The sequence below is a fragment of the Ursus arctos genome, chromosome X (assembly GCF_023065955.2).
Source record: "Ursus arctos isolate Adak ecotype North America chromosome X, UrsArc2.0, whole genome shotgun sequence".
In the NCBI taxonomy this organism is placed as follows: Eukaryota; Metazoa; Chordata; class Mammalia; order Carnivora; family Ursidae; genus Ursus; species Ursus arctos.
This window is the reverse complement of record NC_079873.1, coordinates 80,866,882-80,892,143: the sequence shown is the minus strand read 5'-3', so window position 1 is coordinate 80,892,143 and position 25,262 is coordinate 80,866,882.

Below are 25,262 nucleotides of genomic sequence, written 5' to 3'. Positions count from 1 at the left end.
AAAGGGGAAAAATTAGGGACTGAGGCTTCATTTCACAAGGGGTTTGAGGAGGCAATCTCATTATTTTATAGTCATAACTCGCATACTCAGTCATTGAGGGGAAATCTAAGCGCAAGGAGTTTTCTGAAGCCCATACCATTTTCTATTCTGATCCACTGCAAATGTTCTCTCCCCAAGGCACAGGAAGGACACATGGAGCGCATCTTGGCTACAACATATGGTGCTGAAACAGCAAGCTGATAAGTCTTTAGCAGTACTTGACAGTGGTAAGAGATCAATTATTGTCACATAAATATTAAAAAGCTCCCCTAGTACTCTGCTGGAATCAGAGTATATTTAACCATGATAACTACCTCCCTGTTAATAGCAACCGAATTTGCCTGAGAAACAAAATGTCACTCCATCAGGTGAAGTTCAATTAAACGCTCAGTTGGTCCAAGATTATGTTGCTGCTGCTGCTTCCATCTGTAAGGAAAGCCAAAACATGAAATAAGTACCTGCTACCTTCCCCACAGACCATGATTCTTCCACCCTGCAAGTGATAGGAACTTTCTGGAGACTGCCCAGTGTGGATTTTTTTTCTAGGAAACTCTGACCTCCTAAGTCTTATGAGGAGATTGAACCTGGCCCTGGAATCTGGAACACAATCTATTTTGCTCTTAAGGTTCCAAAAGCTCTTCTATAGCAGATTATAGCAATCAACCTACCAACAAACATTGGGTGCAATCTGATAATCATCTCAAACCCCTACTCCTCAAGACCCAGCCATCTACTGGGCAGGACTGGAGAAAGGGATGAAGAAAAAAAAATTCTCCAGGAGACTGAAAATTCCAAAATTCAGATGTTTACCTAATCTCTTATAATTCTAAGAGAACCATGTGGTCTGGAGAGCTCAAGTGCGGAATTTCTAGGTCAGATCACTGGGCAATACCTTCCCATTTCTCCAAAGCTAGAACGGCAAGGCATTCACTGAAAACTGAGGGCTTCTCCCCTGATTTTAGGTGTAATTCAGATTACATTACAGTGCACTCATAAGGTGCCCCAGCTCCAAAAAGAACAACAATTTCTGCTTACTAAATCAAGAAGAAAAATATTTTAATTATTTGAGAGTGTGTGCTGTGGCGCACAGAATGGGTGGGAAGGCATTCAAAGCATCCAGAGGTTCTTGACGGAAGTGAGAAATAAATACCAACACTCACAGCTGTAGAAAGGATATTTGTATGTGATAGCAACCATCTTGGCTGCAGAGTCAAGAGAGGGGGACTTTTTCTCTGAACTGAACAAAAGAGAACAAAACAGAGTGTATAATGGTTAAGAGCATCTGCACTGGAGCCAGACTGCCTGGGTTCAAATTCTGCCTCTGCCACTTACTTGAGCAAAGCACTTCACCTTCCTGTGTCTCGGTTTCAATTTAACTTTAAAGTAAAAACGTTTTCAATCCTCAGTTCTAGAATTCATCTTTATTTCTAATTTATCTTCAAAGAGCAGCAGCTCCCACCATTATAAGTCGCCTATCTGCCTGTTTCTCTGGGCAGGAAAGCTCAAAGACTTAACAAGCAAAGATTTAGCTTTATGGGGGTGCCAGGCACTGCAAGGAAGGCGAAAGGCAGGTCCTTTAAAAAGACAGACCTTTACCCCTATTTTCAACTGGCTTTGGAGTGTCCTTGCATATCAGGATGGAAGGTTCTCAGAGTGGACCCACCCTGCTGCTCTGGCTAGGAGCGAAGTTTCACAAGGAGCTTTCCTGAGCAGCAGACTCCCCTCAGGCTGGCAGAGACTATTCATTTCCGGGAGTGTTATTAATTGTTTTGACACCTGCCTCTGGCGTCTGCACCTTTTGGTGTAAATAAATGATTGGCTAGGGCCAGAGCGTTGCCTGCGTGGAGATGATTAGAGGAAGGGAGCCTTGGTGAAACCGCCCGCGCAGCTCTTCCCCACAGTCCCTCTGCAGCAAGAACACATTTTTCTCCCTGTCCCCACCACCCTACTCTTTTTTTTTAATGAGAAAAAAAAAAGAAACCTGTCTTTTCTTCACATTCTCATCCCAGCTGGTGTTTATTCCCTCTCCCTCTTCCTTCTCCCTCACTCCACTTAGGGGAAAAAACAAAAAGAAAAGTGGTTTCTAAGTAGTTAATGCCTTGTTCTGTGGTGAGATCCACAATTTGGGTTGGAGGGGGTAGAAAGGAAGCAGAATTCAGTGAAACCACCAGGAGTAATATATAACCATTATAACCATTGGACTGAATGCAACCTCCCTGGCCCTTCCACCCACATTTGGATTGTTTGTACTTGTGTATTTTTTCTCATTTTGAGTACAAGCCCTCAGGGGTAAGGGGTGTGGCTGTCAGCTCCTTGCATAATCATGGTAATAGTAGCTAACGTTTACTGATTGCTGACTCTATGCTGGCCATGGAGATCAATGTACAAGCACTACCTTCTTCAGTCCTCACATCAGTCATCGTGGATCAGTACTCATGATCTCTTTTTGACAGATGCAGAAACTGAATCAGACAGATGAAGTAAACTGCCTAAGGTTACACAGTAAGAGGACGAGGCTCCAAAGCAGGCATGGGTAAACATGTCTCAGACTGACTGGTTTAGTTGTCCTTAGGTCACATATGAGAGCAGGCTGCAGTTACCCTTCCACTAGTGACTAGCTTTTTGGAGGCACCCAATCCACATAAAATAAGCCTTCTCGGGCCTGGGAACAGCAGAGCTCTTCTTTAGAGTTTCTTTAATGGGTTTAGAAAAGGCCATCAAGTTGCTCTCCTGCTGTGTGCCTGACAATGAGAGGTGAGCTATGAGCCCAACAGTATCACTCGCAGGTAAGGAAGAGCCCTTTGCACAGGAGTATTCTTAAGTTCCCCCCAACATAAAGTGAAGAGAAGCATAATAAGCAAAATTACAAAGCTATTTTTAAGAAAATAGGGAGAGTAAATTTAGTGCTCAGGAGAGTGAGGAACTCAGGATGATCTGGAGCAGACCACTGAGTTTCACAACTCAGACTCTGCCAATCTCCTCCGTAAATACCCAGGCTATTCCAGGCCTGCTTCCTCTCTGGAGCAGATGCCACCAGTCTCAGAACATCATGGGGAGAGAGATGTAATAGGCAAAAGAAGCAAAAGACCATGTGGTGACACCACTGCACATTCATTTAGGGCTTTATAGTTTGCAAAGTGCCATCGCCTACATGATCTCGTTTGCTTTCCTTATGTTGGGAGCCAATTAGTACCAACCCCATTTTCCACAACAGGATCACAAGACTTCATACAGTGACTGGACATGCCCCAGCTCCCAGAGCTACTGAAGTAACAGAACTGGGATTTGCAACCAGGTCGCTGACTCCAAATCCTTGCATTTTCTGATAACACAATTTAAGAAGTAGGAATTTGCTTTTTGTTTTGTTAAAGTACACCAGAGTATTCCCAGATACCAAGGAGCATCCCATTTCCAATGAAGGTGTTAAGGGCCCAGGCACATACTCTATAGGATTTCTGGGAAGGTACACACTCTTACTGAGGATGATTAGGGCATTTCTGGGACATGTATCACCCAGCCAAACCTCCTTCCATCTCTGGCTCTGGTCTTCCTCTTCCCTGAACTCCTAGAGAACGTAAGTGCAGAAGTGTCTCACTCTGCACAGTTTTACACATGTACTCTACTTGATTTAGTAGTCACACTGCATCTTACCTGGGTGGATGTGGTTTTACATATGAATTCTGTCACTGCAAATAGACTGAAAGCTCTTAATGTGTTTTGCTACTGCACCCAGCACTGTGGTGGCCACACGAAGGATTAATATCGTATGTGTTTTTCCTAGTAAATAAACATATGTATGTCCACATTACACTTAACAAGGTTAGCCGTAGACCCTCAGAAAATCCAGAACAAAGTAGAAGATCAATAATGACAATGAAAATCATAACTGTTTACTAAGCACCTACTATATACAAGGCACTGGGCTAGGAGCTTTATATGCCTTCTCTCATTTAATCTCCTAATGATTTTTAAAAGGTTGATACTATTATCTCCTAATCTGCAGAAGAAACTAAACTCTAAAGCAGTGGTCCTCAAACATTTTGATCTCAAGAACTTCTTGGATCCTCAGACCACACTTTCAAAACTATTGGCCTAAAGGGTTGAGTAAGTATTGAAGATCACTCAAAAAGTGGTCAGATTTGGAGAAAATGTGGTGGTTCTTTTGCTAAGATCAGAGGGTTCTTTCAGAACCCTGTTGTTAGAAGCAATTAGCCAGAAACACTTGCCAGTACTGCCAAAGCGCTGCTGTGAAATGTGAAATACTTTTAAATAATTCTTTTTGTTGTTAATATTTTTTTTCTGTTCCTTTATTACTACTCTCATAGGTCAGCATCAGAAGTTGTCTTCTTATATTGTTTGAGGGTTGAAATAAAACAGTATAGTGCCATTTTGAAAAAAAAAGTGGGGGGCAGTGTCGGATTTGAACCACAGCAGTCCGAGTCCAAGAGGTCCCTCTTTTAACCACTGGGTTATTGTCTCCCTAAAAGAGATTTCTTTGGTTTGCTCTCAAGTCAGGGAGGAAAAGGATAGGTACATTGTGAAGGGAGCAATTATCATGGTGGCAATGAATATAAATGTTAGAGAAGCCCAGTGGCATGCTGCATTCTTCGCTCAGCTGCGGGTGACTGATTGTCTGGAGTCCTTGAACTTCCCTTTTCTGTCTGCCTTGAGGACAGAGCAAGTATGTTGCCTGGAGCCTTGATAGCCCTCCCTCTTCTCTATGGCCTCCTCCCTTTCTCCCCCTGTGGTGGTGAAGAGAGGAGGTTCTACTACTTATTGGTTGTGTGTCCTTAGACAGGTGATTTCATCTCTAAGAGTCTCAGTTTTCTCACCTGTACAACAGAGATGAGAATATCTATCTTGCAGCTGTGATTGAGAGGACTCGAAAAGATAATATATGTAAAGTTTTTAACATGAGACGGCTGCATAGTTAATAATTCTCCAAAAGGATATCAAAAAGAGGAAACACAAAAAAAAGAGGAAGCACATAGTACCACTACTACAAATAGTTTGTTGACCATTTATTCTATATGATACTGTGCACTAATGCTTTATACATGGTAACTCACATAATTGTCACAACAACCTTTAAGATTGGAATCTTTTTGCCAATGGAAAAACTGGAACAGAGAGTTTAGGTAACATGGCCAAGGTCACAGAACTCATAAATGGCAGCTCTAGAACTCAAACCCAGGCTATCTCATTCTAGAACCTGAGCTTAAACCATGGAATTCCCCTCATACAAAAGTTAAAGCTGCTATATTCACTAGAAGCAGAAAACCAAGTCTTCACCCTAAAATCTCTGGATCCAACATGAATATAAGATCACAAAGGAGAGCCCTTTTCATCAATAGTGCACAAAGAGTCAAAGAGATGAGGATCTGTGATGCTCATGGATGGGATACCCACCATGGTTGCCTATGGGTGGCAGCATTAGAAGGTGCAATAGCCTCCTTATCATGACTTGTTTCAAAGCCTAGCAACCTCATGCATAAAATGTCTGCAGCAAATAAATGAGAACCCCTTACTTCACTGAATTCCTCTTCATTGATTAATGTGATGACCACTGTACTGAACTGCAAGCACCTAGCTGGCTCTGAGGCCATCTTGTGGAAGCCAGAACCCTTCATCAGTGATCTGTCAAGTAATTAGTGGTTGATGGGCCTCTTATTTTCCTGTCACTTCAAAGTGAAACACACAAGACACTTATTTCATTTTACTACTTTGCAACCTGGGAAGCCTAGGCAGCTGCTGGATTTATGCTTTGCTCTCGTATTTATTCCTTCTCCAGAAACATTAGTGACATTCATAAGGCAGGAACTGCAAAAACCAAAGGACCCCTTCACTACCTGCCTCAGTGACATCAAATCAAGATTGAGTAAAGAAGTGAAAGAGCAAGTGTGGGCCAGTGGGGCAGGGTGTTAGGAATGGACCCAAGGAGTATGAATTGAAATGCAGTGCAGTATCTCTGCCACTGGTGTCAGAAGGTGTAATTTGTTTAAAAAGAAACTATACACAACTGCTTAGTGTGGTCTGAAGCAGAAGCTTTAATAAAATAATCGTTCACATTTATTGAATGTAGTAAATATGCCAAGTATGTGCTTTACATGTATTAACTCATTTAGTCCTTCTAACAGAACTATGAAAAAGATGCAATTATTCTCCCCATTTTACAGATGAGGAAACTGAGGCAGAGACCTTAAGTGATTTTACCAAGGTTAAATAGAAAAAGGCAAAGCTGGAATTTGAATCCAAGTAGTCTGAGTACAGTGCTGCATTCATATGCTACACTGAATCTTCACAGAGGAAATAGTGAAAAATATTCTACTCCCATATACTGGATCTTGTTTGATAAATCATTCATTTATTTAGCAAACCACTGCTGAGCTCCTAATGTGTACCAAGCATTATGCCCACACTGCCCTTGTGAAACTTCCAGTCTAATGTGGGAGACAGACATTCATCCAAAAAATACTAGTAAGAATAAAATCACAACTGTGACAGGTGATACCTGGTTCTCTGAAAACAGGCAAGAGGGGACTGTGACCTTGAAGGGGGTGGTGGAATTCTACTGAGAATGCTTCCCTGAAGAAGTGATAATTGAGTTGCAGTCTCAAGAGGTGGGGGGAAGAGCATGCCAGACAGAAGGAACAGCACGTGAAAACTATTTTTTCTCCTTTTCTCCAAGCTTCTTTGACAGCTGCACTGGGCTCGTTCTCTGGCCTCAGTTTGAATTAGATGGTTCGCTTTATCATGGTGAGACAAACATGACAAACCTAAAAATAATGGCTTCCTTTTTTTTTTTTTAAGCAGCCTGATTGCATAAGATTTCAAGCTCAGGGCTCACCATTTTTTCTCTTTTCTCTAAATGCCCAAAGATGAGCGGGGGTGTCAACAAAGACTAATTGTTCCAATTGCAGCTGAATTTGCCCTCTCCTTATGAACTGGTTCTGAAAAATCCCCGTGACAAAGGAAGAAGAAGGAGTCAGAGTGGGAAGGTAGAGGCTCTGAGGTATGGTGGGAGATAAAGAGGAAGCTCAGAGGACATGAGCCTTGCTGGACTGCATCTCAGTCCCTCCCTCCCTATTCTCCCTATTCCCACAAGCACATTGCCTTTCCCCTTCTTCCTGCTCCCATCTACCCACCAACCCAGGAGTCTGAGCATTGAGCAGGGCCGTCTCAGAATCCGTTTGAATGTGAACTGCCAGCTTCAACTGAGACTTGGAATCAGGCTGGCCATTTCAGCCAAGAAGGATTAGCACAGTCCAGGGACAGAGACACATCAGGCTGGCAAGCATTCTCCCATCCTCAGAGGCGTTATGCTTTATGCTTGCTGTGCCCCTCTGACTTGAGGGCAAAGCCACTTCCATCTTCTTACTCTGTAACCACAGAGCCCCAGAAGTACCCTAACATACAGGATACTTGAGCTGGCTTATTTATTTACTTATTTATTTTGGCAATAAATAAAGACTAAAGATACTCTTCTTATGTTTGAACATGACATAATTAGCAATTCTCATTCCAGCAGCAGGCACAGTCCTTAGGCTCCTGATTTCCCCACTCTGGGTCTCAGAGTCACTACCCCCACAATATGGATACAAGGGAGTGGGATGGACTTGGTATAAATGACCTATTAGGCTCCTTCCAGTATGAAGAGCAGAAGCCCCTATACCTGAAGTGGTTATAAATACAGAATTAGACTGCCTAGGTTTGAATCCCAGCTCCACCTCTTGTTAATTGCATGTAATCCTGGGCAAGTCTTTTATGAGCCTTAGTTACCTCTTCTGTAAAATGGGGATAACAATGTAAAGTGGGAATTATAATAGTACTTACTTATAGCATAGAATTGTCGTGAGACTTAAACGAGGTAATACATGCAGGAGAGTACCTGACGACCATGAAGCCCTCAATATTTCTTATTTTTCTTTACACCTTAACAAATACATTTCCTGTAGACTTAAGTAACTAACTCACTGATCTATTAGGCTGGAAGAATAATATAGGAACTTTCTTCCTGGTTACTGAGAAAATTTCTAAGAGATTGGTACCTTCTAAAATAGGAGCATTAAATAAATGTATTTCTACTGGTGGATACTTTCTACAAATTAATTCTTACCTGGGAAAGAGAAATGTATAATGTCATATTCTCAGAACATGCCCACCATGCGTATTTTGAAAAGTGGGGCCTTTTATTTCAGTTAACTTTAATTATCCTTAAAACGTTCAAGATCATTAAGAGAATTAAGATGTTTAGTACCCTTCAAGTGTAGTTAGTAATGTCAAGATTCCCATTTTGCATTTTATTTTCTGATTCCTGACTGGATCAAATCTGCATGCACTGCACATCCCCAAATATGCCTTATCTTTTTTTTTTTCCAGTCCTTGGGCCCTGTTATGTGTTGATCAGTAAAAGAAAAATCTTAACATACAGATGCTTGTACTTAGCATCTGTCAGTAACCTCATGATTAATGACTCCGGTGTTGCCTAGCATGTCCAAATATCATAAGGTTTGGCTAATGTTTTGATCAGGCCTGAACAGCGTGTTTAAGAGCCTCCCTTATGGACAGCTAGAGGGTAGGAAATAATCACATTGAATGAAGAGTCCAAGTTCTTGCAACTTGTGGTGAAATCTTTCTGAATATTGATTCCCTTTGCTAATAAGCTCAGAAGTTCAAAGTAAGGACCTGAGGCCACGTCTCCCCCTTGCCTCCTTCAGACAAACTGCACTCCTCCTCTTTCTAAACGGACAGGATTATGAAACAGAATTTTTTAAAGCTATGTTACCCCCTTGACCTCTTTTCAAGAGGCTCTTTATTAACGTTAACTTAAATTCCCTCTGCCAGAACCGAGTTTTCAAATAAATTACACTCAGATCATTCTTCCCACCTCATCCTAGTGGTATTTTAAAAATGATGCAAAGTGGATAATTTTGTATCTTAGGATGAGGTTTTTAAAATTCATCCTCAGGTAAGTGAGCATTGCTCTTGATGAGTGGCAAGCAAGTGTGGCAACGGATTGCTAAACCTACAGAAAGTCTAGCACAGGTAACTTAGATATTAAGACAATTTGAGGGTTTGCCTATCTCTTGGTCCTTACAGGAGCAGAAAAAAAAAAAAAAAAGCCTTTCCACATTCCAGAGAGTTGGAGGCTGCTTTCCTGCCACATGGTAGATACACAAAATTATACAGCAAATAAATCAGTGAAAGAATAGATGCCTATTTGATTTTTTTATTTTAATGTTTTTTTTATTATATTATGTTAGTCACCATATAGTACATCCCTGGTTTCTGATGTAAATTTTGATGATTCATTAGTTGCGTGTAACACCCAGTGCACCATGCAATATGTGCCCTCCTTACTACCCATCACCAGTCTATCCCATTCCCCTAGCCCCCTCCCCTCTGAAGCCCTCAATTTGTTTCTCAGAGTCCATAGTCTCTCGTGCTTCATTCCCCCTTCTGATTATTTCCCCTTTCTTTATCCCTTTCTTCTCCTACCGATCTTCCTAGTTCTTATGTTCCATAGATGAGAGAAACCATATGATAATTGTCTTTCTCTGTTTGACTTATTTCACTTAGCATTATCTCCTCCAGTCCTGTCCATGTTGCTGCAAATGTTGAGAACTCGTTCTTTCTGATAGCTGAGTAATATTCCATTGTATATATGGACCACAACTTCTTAATTTTTTAATCACAGCAAGAAAAGAAAGGCCATGGCTCCTCCCTACCCCCACCCCCACCCCCCATTCCCTGGTGCCATTCCAGGAATAAGTATCATTATCTTGAGTTCTCATTTGTTCCTCAGAAATAGAGACTGGGCCTTTTATATTTGGCCAGCAACTGAGAACATTAATGAACTTAGGAAACCTTCCTTAATTAAAACTAAAAGTTCAAGGGGCACTTGGGTGGCTCAGTCAGTTAAGTGTCTGCCTTGGGCTCAGGTCATGATCCTGGAGTCCCGGGATCAAGTCCCATGTTGGGCTCCCTGCTCAGCAAGGATTCTGCTTCTCCCTCTCCCTGTGCCCCTCCCCCTGCTCCTTCTCTCCCTCTCTTGCTCACTCTCTCTCTCTCTCTTTCAAATAAATAAATAAAATCTTTAAAAAATACTAAGGGTTTAAAAAGAGGCCACAATTTTGAGCATGCAGAGGCCATTGGTGATTTTTAAATAGCAGTTCTACCAGAGCAGTGAAGGTGCAAGCCACCCTGCGTGGGTTGAGGCAAGTGGGTGAGAAAGCAATAGAGGTCGGAAATGTAGGCCACTCTTTTAAGAAATTTGCTGGCAAAGGGAAGGATGGAGAGAGAGAATAGCAGCTTTAGAGGGAGAGCTGTTCCCCATGTTCTCCCTAGCAGGGGAAGGTGTTTTCAGGGAAGACATCTCTTTTATTTGACCTGGTAATCCCCAAACATTCCTTTAAGCCAAAGGTTGATAACTTATGGAATCAGAAAGATGAAGGATGCAGGAAAAAGAAGGAATAAAATCAGAAGTTTCCAAAGAGTACCTGGAGATTATCTTGTCCAAGGTGGCAAGAGGGGGGTATATGTTTTCCTTTACTAGGATACAGAATGAGGAAAGAATCCAGATGTTGAGAAGAGTTAGAAGTAGTGATAAGGATGTGTCAAGGGTACAATGAAGGGATTCAAAAGGGGAGACAGGAGCTATGAGACTGAGAGGAGGTTTGGTGATGGTGGTGACCAAGAAAAAAGAGAAGGCCTTCTTTTCTCCTGGTGAAGGGCAGTTAAGGGGACACTTGAAGCATCTTCTGAACCATTGGTCCCAGTAAGAATGAGGCTCTGGCCTCAAATAAAGGCAAACGCTATCTGACCAGAGCTTACTCTCCAGGTTTCTGCTTCGAGAGTCTTAATAAAGACAAATGACTCAGTGGAGCAATCAACCTAGCTGCTATTTTTTACAGGAAAAACTTTTAAAAATGACATTTTTTAGCATGCAGGACTCATCAGTTCCAGAACTGTCTTCCTGTCAGTGGAGAAGAAAGGGCTAGAGCTGTGTGATTTACATAAAGAACAAGTCCTGGCCAATAAATGAGTTCAAGGGGAGTTATTAGGAATCACTTTGGCCTCCTAGGAAGTTTTAATATGAGGATCAGATCATTCCAGATGCCACGTCTCTCACCCCATATCCTAAAACTTCATCACTGTGTTTGGACTGTGTTGCCTCCCTATTTACCCAGAATATTCTCCCCTAGAAGCCAGTCATTGTGCCTGAATTCCCAAGTATTAGAGTCACTTTTTTGCGCTAAGACTGTTTTTTGTTAAGATATGTTGAAATCAGAGAGATCACCAGCAACACGTGGGTACCCAGTGATACCCACAAATACATTTGCATGGAGCTTGGTGTCATGTTACCTCGCTGTCACCTTGAGAGCATGGACATTGAGAAAATGAAGCAACAGAGAGGTTTGGAAGATTGTAGGATATAGTGTGCTGCCAGGAAAACGGACCAGAATTTGATAATACAGTATGGAAAAAACCATGGCACTGGGCTCTGGAAGCAGCTCTCATCTAGGATGTTTGAAAAAGAGTTTAGAGGCCCTCCAGAAGACAACTATGACATGCATTATATTTTTCTAGATCCAACATGAGGCCCTGCAGGACGTTATTTCAATGAAAGCACATGGAAAAAAGATTCATCTTCCTGATGACACTAACATCTTCCAAGTTACTGGGGGGTTTTTTGTGTGTTTTTTTTTTAATTTTATGTATTTATTTGACAGAGAGAGAGAGAGAGAGAGACTGAGCATGAGCAGGGGGAGTGAAAGGGGGAAGCAGAGCAGGGACCCCGATGCAGGGCTTGATCTCAGAACCCTGAGATCATGACCTGAGCCAAAGGCAGCCACTTAACCAACTGAGCCACCCAGGCACCCCCCAAGTTACTGTTTTAACAGAACCAAAGCAATGCTATGATAGCTTCCATGGAAAGAGATCACTTGGTTTAGAAGTCTCAATCCATAAACTACCTCAATTTAGGCTCAGGCCCAGAGAGTTATTCAGAAGGCCAAAAGATCTACCCTGACCCAAGATGGCAAAGATCATCCTCTCCCTATATAAGACACATTTACTTATACATAAGTTGTGATTTTAATGACTGAGACTAGAGCTTATTCTGGGAGCAAGATTTTCCTTTTGCAAGATGAAAACACCTTTATTGTTATTGTGGTTATAGAAGTAATACATGTTCTGTGTAAACATTCAAACAGTACAAGTGTATAGAGAGTAAATAGTAAAATCCTTCATAATGCCACTTCTCTACAAATAAAAATTTATGTATATCCTTCCAGGTTCTATTAAGCTATAGAATAATTTCATTTATGCTATTTTGTGCTTTATTTTTTTTCAATCCACAATGTGTCATGGCCAGCATGGAGAAATAAGTTGTTAATGAAACTTACCCTACTGCAGAAAATAATGATAAACTCTGGACAAAACACACACAAAAAAACAACTACCTGAAGGACCTGGACAGTAAACAAAAGCAGTCAGGACAAAAAAAAAATTCCCCTGAGAATCGTAACTACAAGTTGGCCTCCATATGAGTCTGTGGTTGGGATACATGCTATGTGTCCAAAACCCAAAGCAAAAAATTGGACTTAAATGTCCCATGGTTGGTAGTATCCTCCAGACTACTGGCAAAAGCAAAAGCAAATCATCTCTGAAAGAATTCTAACAGAATTCAGGCTGAATATGTACATACCCTGTAACCAACCCAGAAATTCCCTTTTTAGCTCTATACTTAGAGAAACTCTTACACATGTTAAATGGTAAACATGCATAAGAATGTCTATAGCACCAATACTTTTAATACCCAAAAACCTGGCAAAACCCATATATCCATTAACAGTTTAACTAAACCCTAATATATTTATACAATCACATATCATACAATAGTTAAAATTAACTGCAGCCACTCACATCAATATGAATGAATCTGGAAAAATATAAAATTGAACAAAAGAAAAGATACACTATGATTTAATTTATATGAATTTTTTTAAAACACATAATGACACAATATTTAGAAATAAACACATGTGTGGTAAAAATAATGAAAAGCACTCAATTTGTTTCCCAGAGTCCATAGTCTCTCATGGTTCATTCCCCAGAGGGGAGGGGGGTGGGGGGTTGGGATAGGCTGGTGATGGGTATTAAGGAGGGCACGTATTGCATGGTGCACTGGGTGTTAAACGCAAGAAATGAATCATGGAACTTTACATTAAAAAACTAGGGATGTACTGTATGGTGACTAACATAACATAATAAAAAATTATTATAAAAAATAAAAATAAAAATAAATAAAATAATGAAAATCAAGTAAATGATTTATCCAAATTTCAGGCTAGCAGTTACCTCTGGGTGGGAGGAAGGGGGATGCACAGACAGGTAACTTCAGAATGACTGGCAATTTTTATTTTCATAAGCTGGGTGATGATGACTTAAGCACTCATTTTATTTTGCTCTATTTTCATTTTCTGAACTGCACATACAGAAATTGAGGAAGACACAAATAAGTGGAAAGATATCCCATGTCCATGGATCAGAAGAAGTAATATTGTTAAAATGTCTAAACTACCCACAGCAATATATAAAGTCAATGCAATTCCCATCAAAATTCCATTGGCATTTTTCACAGAGCTAGAATAAACAATCTTAACATTTGTATGAAACTACAAAAGAAACTGAATGGCCAAAGGAATCTTGAGAAAGAAGAACAAAGCTGGTGACATCATACTTCCTGATTTCAAACTATGTTACAAAGCTATAGTAAGCAAAACAGTATGGTGCTGGCATAGAAACAGACAGATAGACCAATGGAACAGAACAGAGAGTCCAGAAATAAGCCCATGAATAAATGGTCAACTAAAATTTGATAAGAAAGCCAAAAATATTCAGTGAGGAAAGGGTAGTCTGTTCAATAAATGGTGCTGGGAAAACTCCTAGAAGAAAACATAGGAGAAAAACTCCTTGACAATAGTCTTGGCAATGATATTTTGGATATGACACCAAAAGCATAGGAAACAAAAACAAAATAAACAAGGGACTATATCAAACCTAAAAGCTTCCATACAGCAAAGGAAGCAAACGACAAAATGAAAAGGCAACCTATGGAGTGGGAGAAAACATTTGCAAACCATCTATCTGATAAGGGGTTAATATCCAAAATATATAAGGAATTTACACAACTTAACAGCAAAGAAAACCAAAATATCCAATTTTTTTAGATGAGAAAAGAACCTAAATAGATGTTTTTCCAAAGAAGACATAAAAATAGCCAATAGGTGTATGAAAAGGTGCTCAAGATCATTGATCATCAGGAAAATGCAAATAAAAACCACAATGACTTATCACCTCACTCCTGTTAGGATGACTATTATCAAAAAGACAAAAGATAAACAAGTGTTGCTGCAGGTGTGGGGAGTGTATCCTTGTACACTGTTGGTGGGAATGTAAATTGGTGTAGCCACTATGAAAAACAGTATGGAGTTTCCTCAAAAAATTAAAAATAAAACTACCATATGTTCCAGTAATCCCACTTCTGTGTATATATGCAAAAGAAAAGAAATAAGGATCTCATAGAGATAGCTGCACCCCCCATGTTCACAGCAGCATTATTCACAATACCCAAGGTATAGAAACAACCTAAGTGTCTGTTGATGGATGAATGACAGGTGAATGGATAAGGAAAATGTGATGATAGACACAGAAATATAATCACATAGCTATCTCTTTATTCTTTATTTCTAAAATATTTTAAAACAAATTTCAAGCATGCCCTTTAGCCTCTACATACTTCAGTATGTATCTCTAAATAGTATAAATAGACATTTTTATTACACATCCCCCAATGAAATACAATTCAGCCATAAAAAATAAGGGAATCGTCATTTGCAACAACACAGATGAACCTGGAGGACATTATGCTCAGTAAAATAAACCAGACAGAGAAAGACAAATACTGAATGACCAAACTTACATGTGGAATCTAAAAAAATTGAACTCATAGAAGCAGAGAGTAGACTGGTGGTTGCCAGGGGCTAGAGGAGTGGGAGAAATGGGGAAATACTTGTCAAAGGAAACAAGCTTTCAGTTATAAGATGAATAAGTTCTGGGGATCTAATGTATGGCATGATGACTATAGTTAACAATGCTGTATATCACACTTGAAATTTCCTAAGAGAGTAGATCTTAAGCATTCTCACTACACACAAAAAGAATGGTATATGTGAGGTGATGGATGTGCTAACATGATTGTGGTCATGATTTCACAAATTATATGTATATCTAATCATCATATTGTGTACTTTAAACATATACAATTTTATTTGTGAATTTAAATAAATAAAATATAGATATTATATATACTCATAACTATTTGACTATTTAAAAAAAATTTTTTAATCCAGGGCACCTGGCCGGCTTAGTTGATAGAGAGCATGAGTCTTGATCTCAGGGTTCTGAGTTCAAGCCCCAGGTTGAGTGTAGAGATTACTTAAAATTTTTTAATCCAGTCAACAAACAGATGGGCAGTTGGCTACTCAAATGAGTTCTGAAGTGACTTTTTAATTTTTCAGAATGCCCTTTTACACAATGTGAGATGTCAAATATATTCAATGAAAGAAAAGAAAAAAAGAAATGCCCTAAATGTTACAACAGTAGAGAAATTCAGATTTCCTTACCTTAGGTTTGAATATAGATGCCTATTACTAGAGTACCATGGAACAGCAATACCAGAGTAGATAGACCTTCAAAGGTCATCTAGTCCAGCCCCCATTTTTTTTTGCCAGACCTGAACTAAATCTTGTCAGAGAATAGAATATTCAACTGTACATAAAAATTTATCTCAAGAGATGAATCCATAGTCTCTTTTGGTAGGTTGCTTTAAATGTGCCATTTCTTCACGTGGATCTTTATCATTCTTTCATTATAAACATGTACTCTGAACATTTTCATGTATACTAAAATGTAGAAAGAATATAATGAACCACATAGATTTATCATCCAAAGCACCATGTAACAAAATGTTGCAACCATCAATTTAGCAATCTTTTTCTTTATTTCCAAAGTATTTAAAAACATATCTTAAACATGTCCTTTAGCCCCTACATACTTCAGTATGCATTTCTAAATAGTATAGACATTTTTATTACACATCCTCAATGTCATTATCACACCAAACACCAGAAGCTAACAATTCCTTAGTATCATCTAAAGACTGCCTCAAAATTCAATTTTATAATTATTTTAATTGAACTGCATTTATTTTTAAGCTACTGCTGAGTGTTCAGTGTCCTGGGCCAGCCTTTGTATTCCATGATTGTTTACCATCCCACTGACAGCAAGGCTAGACTTTGGACTATTTTTCCAAGTGCAGAGAAATGTGTCTCTAAACTCACTCACTCATTGCCTGTCAATGCTAACAACATGTTTGCCAGTTGGCTTTCTGGAGCACAGAGTGGAGCAATCAGACCTCCATGGTAGTAAAGCCCAGAAGGTTCCTTGAGTTAGCAGTGCCACCTTGCCTGCTACTGGCCTAGCTACCGTGTTCCCTTAAAACCCCAAATGTCACTCTGAGTTCCACCTAGGGCTATACACTGGCAGTAAAATAACATTGTTTAAGAGCCTCCAAATGACAGCTATAAAGCCCAGGAAATGACTTGTATAAATGTTTTACTATCTCCTCGTTGACAAGAATTTTTTAAAAAAATAATCTCATTGATGCTGTAAGTAGTATGTCTTAGAGAGGGACAGTCTCCCAGCTGCTTTCACCTGGGTCGGAAAAGCCTATAACAGCCCAATACACTGGAAGGCTTTATTTTTAAAAAATATTTTTTAAACACATACCCTATGACCCAGCGATTCTATTTTTTGATATTGTCTCTAGAAAAAGATTCACGTGTGTGCTCAAGGAGGTGTGTATAAGGATTTTTTCATTATACTGTTGTTTGTAGTAATTAAAACCAAAAATTAGAGAAACACTACAGGTGCATTAATAGGGGGTCAATATATCTATCCTAGGAAATACAATGCAGCAGTTTAAAAGAAGGAAGTAAATCTGCCTTACAATCCTAAGACCCCCAAAATATGTCATTAAATCTAAAAAGCAAGCTGCAGAATAATACAGTGTAATACCCGTTTGTGGGAAAACACACATACAAATCTATACACCTCTATGTATACATGTATGTGTGTGAATGCAGAGAAAAATGTTTGTAAGGATACTTACCAAACTGTAAACTGCCATTATCTCCAAAAAGAGGACTAGGATAAGAAGGGTGGTGAAGGTCAAAGAGAACTTAACACCATCTATATCATTTGAAATTTTACAATGACAATTATAGTCATATACTATGCATATAATTTATAATAAATAAAAATGTTAAAAGAAAGGAAAGGCCTGCATGTGTTTTCAGGGGCAAAGGCGAAATTGCAGGTTTGCCTAGACACAGTTTCAAACATTTACTGAGAGCAGACTCTGTGGCAGATGCTGTGGGGCTAGAAACATGAATGAGCAATGGGCCCTGTCCTCCTATGACTTCTCTTCCAGGCAGAGAGATAGGATATAAACACATGAAAAGATTCTGTAAAATTAAATACCCATCTATACCCAGTATGGAGTTCACAGAAGGAAAGAGCACTAGAGACAGGTGGACAGGGAAGGCCTCAAGGAAGAGGAGATTGCTGAGCTAGACCATGAAGATAAGGCAAGATCTGGATAGGAGGAAGAACTAGGTCAGTTCTGTTTGGAGTATGACTCAAGAACAGACAGAGGCAGGGAATTCCAAGCACTTCTTATCCTTATAGGCTCCCTGGGCACTTCTGTCCACTGACAGACTCCACTCTCTGGGCTCATGACCAAAGAAGGCACAGCCAATGTACAGCTCATTTAAAACTGAATAATCCAAGAATCATTTCAGTTTGTCTTTGGAAGGTATCATCTATTTTTTTCTTTTTTTTCCCCAGCAGATTTAACTTCCTTAATTATGTTGTCCTCATCAGATGCCAAAATGAGTTTCCATTTTCTAAGCCCACATTTTCAAAATTCCCTGCCTTTTTTTCCCTACCACACTCTCCCCACTCTGTACCACTATCTGCATCAAACCTTATCTATCTCAGGTCCAACCCAAGTACAAGTCTCACAGGTCCCCACTCTCTGCTGGTGTGTCAGTGGATACTAATGAATTAATTACTAAATAATCCCTATTAATGTGTTATCTCTCCTAGATAATATACTGTCTTAATCAGGCTAAAATGAATGTTTCCAAAACCCCCCAAGAAATTAATGGTAAGAATTTTATGCCTTCAAAACTGAGGCAGAAGCTATTTGGAGAACTTGACTCATCCCAAAAGTGCAGACCTCCATGCTAGGTCATCTCTGCCTGGGCATGGAGGACTTCTAGGCAACAGTTGAGAAAAGACTCTCAGTGGGCTGGGCCTCTGGCATATGTCACTTTACCTGGAGCCCTGGAGAACTCCAGAAGGAATCTACAAAGCTGGACTCTTATCAGGTTTCTGGGCCAGTTGGCTCCATGGCAAGAGCCTTCCGTTAATGAATCCAAGGCCTAGCCTCTGAGAAAGTTCTTTTCCACTGGCTTGTCTTGTGCTTACTAAATACACTAAAACAGCTGGGTTTGTTTTTTTTTTTTTTTTCATATCATTTACCCTGGTACCCAGAAGTCTCCATCATGCACCCAGCAGAGACTGTATGGGTTTCTCCCTCCCTCTGCCTTATCACTGAGTTTTGAAAGATGTCCGGTGGAAAAGAATTGAGATCTTCCTTTTGTGTTCCTTCTAGAGAAGTCATTCCAATATTCAGAAGAAGCAGGCTTTCCTCTTCCCAACCTGAGGGGAAAAATCACTCAGGTCAGAATCAGAGTTTCGCCAGCAACCCAAACAAGCAGAGCCTAGGCGAAAACCTTTTTCTTTTCACTTCCTTCCCAGTCCCTGGAACAAGAAAGAAAGGGGTGGCTTTTCTATTAACCATGATAGAGTCAGGTGGATCAAATGAGATAGCTGGGAAGAGGGGCTGAGACAAACCCACCTGGGCATAACAGGTGATCCAGGGAGTTCCCAGTGTAATAACCAATGTTTATTGAGTACTCAGTAAGTATGCACCAGAAATTCTGATTAGCACTTTTCACAACAACCCCATAAAGTAGGTACTTTTATTATCATTTAAAGCTGAGACATAAAAAATGAGATTCAGAAATGTTCAGTAACTTGCCACGGGTCACATAACAACTTAGTGGCAGATTCAAATCTAGAAAGTCTGACACTACCATCAGTACCCTTAACTGCTATACCATGCTGCTGTAGGTAGCAGGAAAATTTCTGGGCCTGCAGGGAAGAATCACCAAGAAATTGACGGAGGAACAGTTGGACAATAGGTAAGTGACATCACGGAAGTCTAGCAGTGATTGGGGAATGGGAGGGTGGCAGGCAGGGCACTGTATAGATGAAGTAAAGCAGAACTTAATAAGGATCTTATCATCAGGCCTGGAATCAAGAGGTAAGAACCTAATGCCTGGGAGGACAGGCTAGCACAAGACAACCACACCAGGATAGGCACTTAGGCACGAGAGTGATCCATCAGGAAGCAGACAACAAGGCTGACTCAATGTTGAGCTGTGTGCTATGGGTCAAGGACTCCATAGATCTCCCCTGACTATGGGGTAGGGGATAGTACATGGGATAGGGCTGGCTCTTCATATAAGTGGAAACTAAGTGGTGCAGCTGTGGCCAAGAATCCAACTAGGATTAGAAGTAAGGAAAATATGGTTATTTTAAAGATGTAATTTTAAGATTTCTCAGTTCGGGGCATGGCAAGAGGGAACTGGGATTATATAAACTTTCATTGCATACTATATCTCCTCTGAATCTATCTTAAAACAAGGCCACTTTGACATGGTTTTCTTTTTGCTCAAATTAAAATGATGCCTTTATGCAGGGAATGCCCTTTTTACTCATAGGCAGCAGTGGATAAACTTGGTGAAGGGTGTCCTCTCAAAATGTTCTCTATCATGTTCAAATTCAGCACTATGATATGCAATACACTTTTTCTACTTCTCTTTGGACCATGAGATGGAAATGAAAGTCACTACCCTCTATGCAAGAAGTGGGGGAAAGGGTTCATTACTTAAACACTACATCCAAAAGCTCACAGCAGGACAGGGCCCAGAAAATGGCACAAAAGCAGTTCTGTTTATTACCAGTGACCTCTATTTCCCTCTTTTTGACTCCTCCCCCACCCATACTTAAACCTAGGCCAGGGCCTTGGTCCCAACCCCATGAAAATGAACCTGTATGTACTATGTCCCATCACCTCAAAGCCCTGATGATAAATTAAGTCCTGTTAATGTGTGGATCACAGTAAGAGTAATTGGGGGAAGGGAGATCATTGTATACCAGCTTTGACTGCTCCGGGGATCAGAATCTTGACTGCAACTGACAGCTGGGTTCACCCTAAAATCACTCTTGCAAAATACATGCCAACATTCTTTAATAAATACAGGAAATTAAGAATGTCCATGTCAATGCTATGAAATGAATAAGAGTGTATTAAACAGTGTAGTGGATGCTATGATGTGCCTCCCAGTTTCACTATTCAGAACTAAGACATTCGTTTCCAACTTGCTGAAGGTACTGATGGCTTGAAAACTCTATGCTGATCTCTCTCTAGGACTTGTACAGCCCTGAAAGTTGAGTGCCCCCTTGCCTTACCCTAGTCCTGGTCTTGAAGTGAATAGTCCTATATCTATTAAAGAAACTGAATTTGTCATTAAAAACCTTCCCATAAAAAAACCTCCATTCCCAGATGGCTTCACTATAAGAAATAATGTCAATTCTACCCAAACTCTTGAAAAAAAATGGAAGAGGGAGGATTACTTCCCACCTCATCCTTAGAGGCCAGTATTATTCTGATACCAAAATTGGACAAAGATATTATAAGAAGCAAACCAAAGACCAATATTTCTCATGAACATAGGTGCAAAATTCTAAACAAAATTTTAGCAAATAGAATTTAACAATATAAAAAAAGGTTGACACATCATGACCAAATGGGGTTTATCCAAGGAATACCAGATCAATGTAATACTTCAAAATCAATTAGTGTAATTCACCATATTAATAAAATCTGTGGAAGGAGCCAAGACGCCCTTCAACAGATGAATGGATAAAGAAGATGTGGTTCATATATACAATGGAATATTATTCAGCCATCAGAAAGGATGAATACCCACCATTTCCATTGACATGGATGGAACCGGAGGGGATTATGCTAAGTGAAATAAGTCACGCAGAGAAAGACAATTACCATATGGTTTCACTCATATCTGGATCATAAGGAACAGCATGGAGGACATTAGGAGAAGGAAGGGAAAACTGAAGGGGGGTGGAATCAGAAGGGGAGATGAACCATGAGAGATGATGGACTCTGAGAAACAAACTGAGGGTTTCAGAGGGGCTGGGGTGGGGAGATGGGTTAGCCCAGTGATGGGTATTAAGGAGGGCATGTATTGTAATGAGCACTGGGTGTTATATGCAAATAATGAATCATGGAACACTACATCAAAAACTAATGAGGTACTATACAGTGACTAACATATTAATAAAATAAGTAAATAAACATATGATAATCTCAACAGAGGCATAAAAAGCATTTGATAAAATGTAACATCTATTCCTGATATAAAAAAAAATTCTCAGGATGCTAAGAACAGAGGAAAATTTCCTCAACCTGATAAAGAACATCTATGAAAAAAACTACTGCTAACATCATAATTAATGATGAAAAACTGAAGAATTAAGGGAAAATTTTCCATTCTCATCATTTCTTTTCAACATTATACTGCAGGTCCTAGTCAGTACAATAAGGCAAGAAAAAGACATAAAATACATCCAAACTGAAAAGAAATAAGTAAAACTATATTTGAGGATGACATAATTGTCTATGTACACGATCCTATGTAATCTACATAAGAACTGTTACAATGAATAAGTGATAATAGCATCAAAAATATGAAATATGTATGGATAAATCTGACAAAAATATGTACAGGGTATATATGCTGAAAACTAAAAAACAGTGATGAAAGAAATCAAGAAACCTAATTAAATGGTATAAATATACTATGTTCATAACATTCAGATGTCAATTCTATCCAATGTGATCTATAGTTCAACATAATCCCAATCAAAATTCCAGCAGGCCTTTTTTTAGATATGAACAAGCCGAGTCATATGGAAATTCATTTGGAAACACGTACAATCTAGAATAGCCAAAACAACTTTGAAAAAAGAAAAACAATGTTGGAGGACTTCCAGCATCTGATTTCAAGACTTCTAAAACCCAAACACTGTGGTATTGAAATAGAGATCAACGAATAGATCAATGAAACAGCATAGAAAGTTTAGAAATAGATTCACGTTTATTTGGATAAATGATTTTAACTACCCGCAAAGGCATTTAAGGGGAAATAGGATAGTTGGTGTTTTTTGTTTTTTGTTTGTTTGTTTAACAAACCGTGCTGGAAGATGGAGGGGGCCACATAGCAAGAAGCGTGAGAAGCCTCTATTATCTGAGAATGGCTTTTGGATGACAGACAACAAGGAAGTGGAGACCTCCAGCTTACAACCACAAGTAACTGAATTCTGCGCCTACAAGGATGATCTTGGGTTTCCCCCCAGAGCCTCCAGACAAGAACTCAGCCCAACTACCACCTTAATTTCAGCTTCGCAAGATGCTGAGCAGAGAACGTAGCAACACTGTGCCAAACTACTGACCTGCAAAACTCAGCTAATAAATGGGTACTATTTAAAGTTGTTAAATTCATGGTAATTTGTTATACATCTAAAGAAAATTGATACATCTGATAAAGAACTTGTATTTAGAATAAAGAACTGTGAAAACTCAATAAGAAGAAAACAATCCAATAAAAATGGACAAAAGATTTGAACACCTCACCAAAGCAGATATAAAGATGGTCAATAAGCACATGAAAAGACCATTAATATTATGTCATCAGGAATATATAAACCTTATGCTATGCTCACAAGTGTAGCTACTGTCTGTCACCATACAATGCTATTAAGTATTACTGACCATATTCCTTATGCTGTATCTTTTATTCCCATGACTTATTCGTTCCATAACTGGAAGGCTGTATCTTTCATTTCCCTTCACCCACTTGCCCATCCCCCCAACTCCCATTACCTCTGGAAAACACCAGTTTACTCTCTGTATTTATAGGTCTGATTATGCTTCTTGTTTATTCATTTGTCTTGTTTTTTTTTTTTTTTAGATTCCACATATGAGTGAAATCATATGGTATCCATCTTTCTTAATCTGACTTATTTCACTTAGGATAATAGCCTCTAGGTCCATCCATGTTGTCACAAATGGCAAGATCTCACCCCTTTTTATTGTTGAGTAATATTTCATTATATATATTGATGGTTACCAGAGGGGTAAGTCTTGTGGTTGACTTCTAGTTTCATAGCATTGTGGTCAGAAAAGATGCACGGTATGACTTTGATCTTCTTGAATTTGTTGAGGTTTGTTTTGTGGCCTAATATGTGATCTATTCTAGAGAATGTTCTGTGTACACTTCAAAAGAATGTGTATTCTGCTGTTTTAGGATGGGATGTTCTGAGTATATCTGTCTGGTCTGGTGTGTCATCCAAAGCCATTGTTTCCTTGTGATTTTCTGTTTAGATGGTTTGTCCATTGATGTAAGTGCAGTGTTAAAGTCTGCTGCTATTATTGTATTATTATTGATTAGTTCCTTTATGATTATTAATAACTGTTTTGTGCATTTGGGTGCTCTTATGTTGGGTGCATAAATATTTAGAATTGTTCCGTCTTCTTGTTGGATTGTCCCCTTTATTATGATATAGTGCTCTAATTCATCTCTTGATACAGTCTTTGCTTTAAAGTCTAATTTGTCTGTCACAAGTATTGCTACTATGCCTTTCTTTTGAGATCCATTTGCATGATAAATTATTCTCCATCCCCTCACTTTCCATCTGCAGGTGTCTTCAGGTCTGAAGTAAGTCTCTTATAGGCAGCATATAGATGGGTCTTGTTTTTTATCCATTCTGTCACCCTATTCGACATATATTTCTTGAACATCTAGTATGTGCCTGATCCTCTGGCAGAAAATGGGAAACTTTTGGCAGGAATATTTATACACCATTAATGGATCCCATTACCTTTACCACTAACACACATAGCGCCAGGGCTCACCTGCTTTCTTCTGAATGTGTTGTACTACAATTACCACCTACAAGAGCATTTAATACATTTCTGCTCTAGATGCAAACTTAACTTGAGGACTCCTTTGTACAGGTGCCACTACCTTGTGCACTTTCCAGCTCAATAGTGCCCACAAACTAAAATCAGTAGCATCTGCATGGTCCTTTCTTTCTTAGAAGAAACTTTCATAATATAATCTCTTGGTCTATAAGACATAGAATATCCATGTATTCATTCAACAGATATTTAATAATCACTATGTCCTGGGCAAGGTGTGAGGAATGGCCAAAACAGCAGTAAAGATATATTACTGCCCTCAATCAGTTCACAGGTTTGTGGGGGTGACAGGGAACCCTTCAAATAATACAACCTGTCTAGAAAAGATCTGCTGGTACTGCCTTTACGGAACATGTGTGACTGAGAAACCAAATATTCCCAGATTACCAAATAAACTACGTAGGGAGAGTTGGGGAGTATGAGCAGGTGAAGATAAGGATTGGGTGACTTTTGATTCCCTCATACAAAACTGATTGAGTCCCTAAAGAACTATGAAGATAGCAAAATCCTATCCCAAAAGGAATGTGCATGACTATTGCTACCATCCTTTCTTGAATACCTCCTTGCCTGCCTCCTGCTCCCCGCTGCCAGATCCCCACTCATTACAGCTGTTCTTCGCTACTTTGCTCTTTGTCTAGCAATTGTTACAGCATGCACTTTCCTCTGCACTATCTCTCTGCTATCAACCTGTACTTAGATGTTCTATAAAGATTAGTGGGAACCAACACAAGTGATACCATACCAGTCAAGACTCCTGAGGAAGTGGAATCATGCTGTTGTCCAAAAACAAAAGAGGAAGCCAAACCCAAATCTAATCTCTCCACAGCAAATCTTGGAAAAACCCCCACTATAGCCACTCAAAGGCAATCTTGGGGGGGAATGCACTTTCCCTACCATGGAA